The sequence below is a fragment of the Microcebus murinus genome, chromosome 1, assembly GCF_040939455.1.
Source record: "Microcebus murinus isolate Inina chromosome 1, M.murinus_Inina_mat1.0, whole genome shotgun sequence".
NCBI lineage: Eukaryota > Metazoa > Chordata > Mammalia > Primates > Cheirogaleidae > Microcebus > Microcebus murinus.
The window spans coordinates 129,081,317-129,089,312 of record NC_134104.1 but is presented as its reverse complement, the minus strand read 5'-3'; positions in this window follow the sequence as shown (position 1 = coordinate 129,089,312).

The following is a 7,996-nucleotide window of genomic DNA, read 5'->3' as shown; positions in this document are numbered from 1 at the left end:
TAGTGAAAGTAGGAAAGTTGATAATAAATCTAATATACATTAACATTTTTAGCTTCAAGGCTAAAATGTAGGAGTGGTATTACCATTGGAAGGGGAAGAGAAGCGAAGAGATAGGGTCTTTTAGTAGAGACGGGGTCTCGTTCAGTCTGGTTTTGAACTCCTGACCTCAAGCAATCTGCCCGCCTCGGCCTCCCAGAGTGCTAGGATTACAGGCATGAGCCACCACGCCCGGCCACTTTTTGGCTTTTCTTGAAGCAACTGTTTTCCTCTGCCATTTCATAGCTAATTCTGTATACAATAATCTTTTTGGATGTCATTCATTCTGGCATCTTAGTTCCTTGAATATAGTGACAGAATTATATCCATTTTTGTGTCCTTAGTGCTTAACATTGTATATGATGTATTAGGTGAATAAATAAATGAACAGGTAGTAGTTGCTAGATCCAATATTCTTTTTTTTTTTTTTTTTTTGAGACAGAGTCTCACTCTTTGCCCGGGGTAGAGTGCCATGGTGTCAGCCTAGCTCACAGCAACCTCAAACTCTAGGGCTCAGGTGATCCTTCTGCCTCAGCCTCCCAAGTAGCTGGGACTACAGGCATGCACCACCATGCCCAGCTCATTTTCTTTATATATTTTTAGTTGGCCAATTAATTTATTTCTATTTATAGTAGAGACGGGGTCTCACTCTTGCTCAGGCTGGTTTCGAACTACTGACCTTGAGCGATCCACCCGCCTCGGCCTCCCAGAGTGCTAGGATTACAGCCGTGAGCCTAGATTATAGGTGTCCAGCCTAGATCCAATACTCTTTTTAATTTTTTTTTTATTTAGGCATATTACAGGGGTACAAATGTTTAGGTTACATATATTGCCTTTGCCCCACCTGAGTCAGAGCTTCAAGCATGTTCATCCCCCAGACGGTGTGTACTGCACATATTAGGTGTGTATATTCCCATCCCCTCTTCCCCTCTCCCATCTGCCCAACACCCAATGAATGTTATTACTATGTGTGCATTTAAGGACATGAACAGAAACTTTTCATGAGAAGATAGACTAATGGCCAACAAACATATGAAAAAATGCTCAACATCTCTAATCATTAGGGAAATGCAAATCAAAACCACAATGAGATATCACATATTCCCAGTGAGAATGGCCTTTATTAACAAGTCCCAAAATAATAAATGTTGGCATGGATGCAGAGAGACAGGAACACTCATACACTGCTGGTGGGACTGCAAATTAGTACAACCTCTGTGGAAAGCGATATGGAGACACCTCAAAGCAACACAAGTGGATCTACCATTTGATCCAGCAATCCCACTACTGGGCATCTACCCAAAAGAACAAAAGACATGCTATAAAAAAGACATCTGCACTAGAATGTTTATAGATCCAATATTCTAATGGCGATTCATCTTCCAGCAAAACCTGTGCTGTTCCTCTTATTCCATGGTGCCATGGAAAGAGGAGAGTGTGCTAGGAGATGCTGCGTAATGTAATATGCCAATGATATGCTCTTCAGTGTAGAAGCTGTGGATTAGCACAGGTAGAATGAATCATATTTCACTTTGACTTTGGAAAGAGTTGGCTTTGATAATTCACACAAATAATTTCTCCCTTTATACCACATATCATCTTTTACTGAATAATGGGAGATAAAAATGACTAACAGTGATATAAATGGCTATCTTTTCCAATTTCTTTTAAATTGCTCCGACTTCAAATATATTTCTGTTGTTATTTAAAGCACAGTGATTTAACAGTGATATTAATAGCTAACTTCTCCAATTTCCTTTAAATGGTTTTGCTCATAGATATATCTTTTTTATTATTAAAAACACAGTACATTCTAATGCATGGTTGGTTTAGTTTCCCTAGGAAGGTTTGAAATTGCTTTGCTAGATTAATTTAGCAAGACTTCATTTTTGACAGCATCTTCAGAAGTCCATGGCAGTAATTTACATGTAGGCAAAACTGTTATAACACAGGAGCTCTAGAACACTGTGGCTTTAAAAAGACTATAAGCACATGTACGCTTCACACAGGAGTTTTGTGGGGATTGGGCCAGGCAAGGACAGCTCAGCTCCACACAGTCATTCAGGGACGTAAGTTTCTTGCACCTTGTGGTTTCTCCACACCCTGTGGTCTCATCTTCATCTGCATGGTCAAGCTGATTCTCAGGAACAGCAGAATGGGAAGGAGTAGCACTTCCAAGTCATTTTTACCCATAAGTAAGTGAAATGTAAGTTGGACACTTTATTTCTGCTCATGTTAAATTGGTGACATGGCTATATTTAGTTTTAAGGGTGGTCAGGAAATTACAGTTTTAGTTGGGCAGCTATTGCTTAAATTTCATTACAGTAGAAGAAGACAGTAACAGTTTTGCTAGGCAATTAGCAGTCTCCACTACTAATGGTAGTACTGGAACTAAGGGACAGAAAATGAGTTTTGGGGGTGGGTTCTGGAAAATCTTTGATATTGGTTAATTACAAAAAATGATTTAATATGGCTAAGGTGCTTTCAGAAAACTGAAAATTTATGCATTTTAAGTTTCTAAGAAGAATTTGTTTAGTTAGTTCTGAAAATCCATCTCTATTCCAATTCAGGATAGTTGACAGGATATAATTCCAATTTTTTAAATAAAAATTTTTTAGTTTTTAAATTGATATATCACATATTTTGGGGTCACATTTGATATTTTGATAAATATATACAATGTGTAATAACCAAATCAGGGTAATTGGGATATCCATCACCTCAGACATTGATCTTTTCTTTGTGTTAGGAACGCTGTAATTCTTCTAGCTATTTTGAAATACATAATAAATTATTAACTGTAATTTTCCTACTGCATTATTGAATACTAGAAGTTATTCCTTCTATATAACTGTATTTTTGTACCCATTAATCAACTCTGCATTCCCCCCCTCCCCTTCCTTTTCCAGTGTTTGGTAACCATGACATCTACTTTTTTTTAGATGTGAGTGAGAACATGTGATATTTGTCTTTCTGTGCCTGGCTTATTTCACTTACATAATAGCCTCCAGTTGCAAATGACAGGACTTTATTCTTTTTATGGCTGAATAATATCCCATTGTGTATGTATATAACATTTTCTTTATTCATCTATCGATGGACACTTAGGTTGATTTCAAATTTTGAGTATTGTGAATAGTGCTGCAATAAACATGGGGATACAGATATCTCTTTGATATACTAATTTCCTTTCTTTTGGATATATATCCAGCAGTGAGATTGCAGGATCATATGGTAGTTCTAGTTGTAGTTTTTTGAGGAACCTTTATAATATTTTCCATAATAGCTTTACATTATGGAAAACTTTACATTCCCACTAACTTTTTACATTCCCATCAACAGTGTACTAGTGTTCCCCTTTGTCTGCATCCTAACCAACATTTGTTATTTTTGATCTGTCTGATGATAGCCATTCTAATCAGGTGGAGATGATTATCTCACTGTGGCTTCAATTTGCATTTTTCTGAGGATTAGTGCTCTTGATCATTTTCTCATTTCTCATTTAGTCAACTCTGTTGAATGTTTGTATGTCTTTTGAGAAAATCAGGTATTTTGCCTACTTTTCAATTCTCTTTTACAAATTAATCAGAAGTACATTACTTGCCTGCTGCCCATGGCCATGTCTGGTCAGTTGGATGTAGATTCCAAAGCACAGACACAAGGAATTTGGCTTTGCTAGGTGTTATTGACTTTCTGAGCCATTCAGGCTGAGTTGTGAGTTTATTTAATAGGAATTTATCAAGTGTTGCTCATTGAGACTGAACCTTTTGACACAGGCTGCTATCAAGCATTCTTGTCTAGTCTTTCTAAGTGTTGTGTTAAGTCTTCTTAAATGTGAGTTGATGGAGTAGAGCCCTTTTGGACCTCCTGGTGTATCTAAAGTGCTATTTATGTTATGTTCTAAATTGGCTAAATTGTCTTTATCACCACTGAAAACACTAGCTTGCAGGGGGCATATGGGAAATCTCTATACTTTCCACTGAATTTTGCTGTGAATCTAAAACTACTATAAAAATAATCTAATAAAAATAAACAAATACTATTAATAGTTGGTAGATGGACTGGTAATTTAGCCTGAATAGAACATTTTATTCTTTTTCAGCCCCTCCTCATTCCCTTCCCTCCTCCCCATCCTCTTCTTTCACACCTGCTTCAGAGGTAATGTTCTTATAAATAGTGTCAGAAAGTAGACAAATGGTCATCTGGGGCTAGGGGTTCAGGAGGCTTGATTACAAATGGGCACAAGGGAAGTTTTTGGGGTAATAGAAATATTTTATATCTCAATAATTTGGCAGTTTCAAGTGTGTATATGTGTATAATTTGTTAAATCTCATTGAATTATACACTTAAAATATGTGCATTTTATTGTGTGCAATTATTAGTTAGTAAAGTTGATTTAACTGCATCCCCCCTGCCCCAAATGATCCTAAACTCCTAACTGTCCAAATCTTCACTTATTATACAGGAAAGTCTAACATGAGAGCAAACTCTTACTACTCTAATGTTTAGCTTCTTTTTCTCCCTAGCACCTGGGGATTTCCCTTTATTTCCTATAAAAATCAAATAAAAACAGAAAAAAAAAGAAGGTAAGAAAGAAAGAAGAAGATAAAAACTTAAGGATAGTTATATTTTATGTAGCATTTTTAGGCTTTTGTTGCCTGGGAAGAGTTTAAAATTATTTTAAAAACCATTAGTGTTTTGAATCTCAAATTTCCATGATAATTATGAAAGTATGTAAATAATGTAAATCTCTCTTATTTCTCTCCTTAAAACAATTCAGTAAAAAAAAATTCAGTAAAATTTCAGTCATTTTTTACTATTGCTTTGTGGAGTGCTGAGTCCTCTTTAGTGGTGGGGATGAAGTCAAAATTTTTCTAAAAAAGGTTAGGTGCACCCAGACCACAGTCAGATGTCTGGAGAGCTAAATGCTCAAGTCACATATCACTCAGGACTCCTATGGAAGTGTCCTTCTACAAGTTCATAGGTGATTTAAAAATCATTGAAGTCCCACTGCATTTCTTTTCTTTTTCTTTTTTTTCTTTTTTTTGAGTCAGGGTCTCACTCTGTTGCCCAGGCTAGAGGGCCATGGCATCAGCCTAGCTCACAGCAACATCAGACTCCTGGGCTCAAGTAATCCTTCTGCTTCCCGAGTAGTTGGGACTACAGGCATGCGTCACCATGCCGGGCTAATTGTTTCTATATATATTTTTTAGTTGGCCAATTAATTTCTTTCTATTTTTAGTAGAGATGGGGTCTCGCTCTTGCTCAGGCTGGTTTCGAACTCCTGACCTTGAGCGATCCGCCCGCCTGGGCCTACCAGAGCGCTAGGATTACAGGCATGAGCCACTGCGCCCGCGCCCCACTGCTTTTCTTAAAAATCTCCTATGGAGGACATACTGTTCACTCTTATGCTCCTTTTTGGGCTGTACCATTCCACAACACCGTATTTCTTGCCATAAGGAAGACTTGTATTTCTCTGAAGAAGCTACCTCTGCATGATTGCCTTTCCTTCTGTTTCAAATACTTGTTCCTTTTCATGCATTTGATGAACTTATGTTTGTCTTTCAAATTTCCCTCTATACCAGAAGCTTTGCTAGCCAACTAGAGGCAAAGTTAGTTGCCTTTATCTCTATATCCTATAGCATCTTGCATTAGGGACCTCAACCCATATGAATAGTTTATTCACAAATCTGTCTTTACTACACTATGAACACCTGGAGGACAGGAAATGCATTCTAAATCTTTTGACTAACACTGACCTTGGCACATCGGTGGCTCTTGATAAATAAATCCATCACTGAATAATAAAATTCCCTCCAGAGTTTAGTGTAAAGCAAAGAATTGAATTTTTGAAATAAACTAGTGTATTTCTTTCTAACAATAATGAAAGGTACATACTTACTCCCCTATTTCTCTGGCAGAAACTCAGGACAAAATTTCTAATGAACAATTCTATAGCTTCTTGGTATTCCCTTGTTACTTGTGTTTTTCCTTGGTTCTATTTTAACCATCTTTGATCTTATTCTGCCTGTGTTTTTTAATGTAAACAACCCCAATTTTTAAAAAAAATTTTTTAATTTTAATTATTATGTGTCCATAATAGTTGTATGTATTTGTAGGGTACATGTGACATTTTGGTATAGCATAAAATGTGAATTATCAAATCAGGGTTATTGGAGTATCCATCATCTCAGTCATTTATTATTTCTTTGTGTTAGTCAGATAGTAGAGGAGGTGGGCTTTGGCTACTTGCCTGAGCCTTGAACCAAAGCTTAAGTCTGCTTACAATACTGAAAAAAAGCTTTGAAAATGATTAACATTCAGCTTCACTAGTAGGTAAATCTGCTTTCTTTAACAGAACTTGACAACCATTGGAGCAGTGATCTGCTGGCCCCTGTCAAAGTCAGCACAAACTTGTTAAGGTCAAGATGAAGCCCAAACTTGACTACTCATAAACTTTTGCCTCATTTTAATGATAAAAATCATGCCCAAGGGTGGAGATTTAACATACAAATGAGATGAGATGTAAGAAGAAGAATGATAGCCAAATGGGTAGCTGCCAACAAAACCCTGCCGCCATGTGCTATGATTTCAATGCTGGTGTCAAACTTTCTCTCTCTCCCCTTTTTGTTCCCAGTCTTTTGTTTGGAGAGCTGTTCTGGTTGCTCCTTAACAGTGCTATCCCCCTTTTGTTTGAGCAAGCCTCAGCCCCAATAAAGACTTGTCTGTAATAAATTCCTGTTTTGGTCTCTTTCTAATTTCTGTTGACTCACGGACTGGGCCAAGAATCATGAGGTTAGTAACGTTAGGAGCATTCCAGTTCCATTTATTTAGTTTTTAAAGCATATCATAACTTATTGTTGATTATAGACACTTTGTCGTGTTATCAAATATTGTTCATTCTATGTAACTATATTTTTGCACCCATTAATCATTTTCACTTTATCTCCCCTCCCCACTTCCCAGATGCTGGTAACCAACTTTCTACTGTCTGTCTCCAGGAGACTGGTTGTTTTTAATATTTAGTTCCCACATTTGAGTGAGAACATGTGATATTTGTCTTTGTGTGCTTATTTCACTTAACACAATATTCTCCAGTTTCATCCATGTTGTTGCAAAAGGCAGGATTTCATTTGTTTTATGGCTATATAATATTCCACTGTGTATATGTACCACAATTTCTTTATTCATTCATCTTCTAATGGACACTTAGGTTGATTCCAAATTTTGCCTATTGTGAATAGAGCTGCAATATCATAGGAGTGCAAATATCTTTTTAATATACTGAATTTCCTTTTTTTGGATATATACCTAGCAGTGGGATTGCTGGATCATATGGTAGTTCTATTTTTAGTTTTATGAGGAACCTCCATACTGTTCTCCATAGTGGTTGCACTAATTTACATTCTCACCAACAGTGTACAAGAGTTCCCCTTTTTCCACATCCTCGCCATCTCTCATTATTGCCTTTTTGATAAAAGCTACTTTAACTGGGATGAAATGATATCTCATTGTAGTTTTGATTTGCATTTATCTGATGCCTAATGATGTTGAACATTTTTTTCATCTACCTATTGGCCATTTATATGTCTTCTTTTAAGAAATGTCTGTTCAGATAATATGCTCATTTTTAAATCAGGTTATTTTTCTATTGAGTTGATGGAGCTCCTTGTATATTCTAGTTATCAATCTCTTGTCAGATGGATAGTTTGAAAATATTTTCTCCCATTCTATGGGTTGTCTCTTCATCTTGTTGATCATTTCCTTTACTGTATAAGAGCTTTCTGGCTTGATGTGATCCCATTTGTCCAATTTTGCTTTGGTTGCCTGTGCTTTGGGGGTATTACTCAAGAAGTCCTTGCCCAGAATGTCCTGAAGCATTTCCCCAATATTTATTGAAGAGACTGTCCTTTCCCCACTGTATGTTTTGGTAACTTTGTCAAAGATAAGTTCACTACAG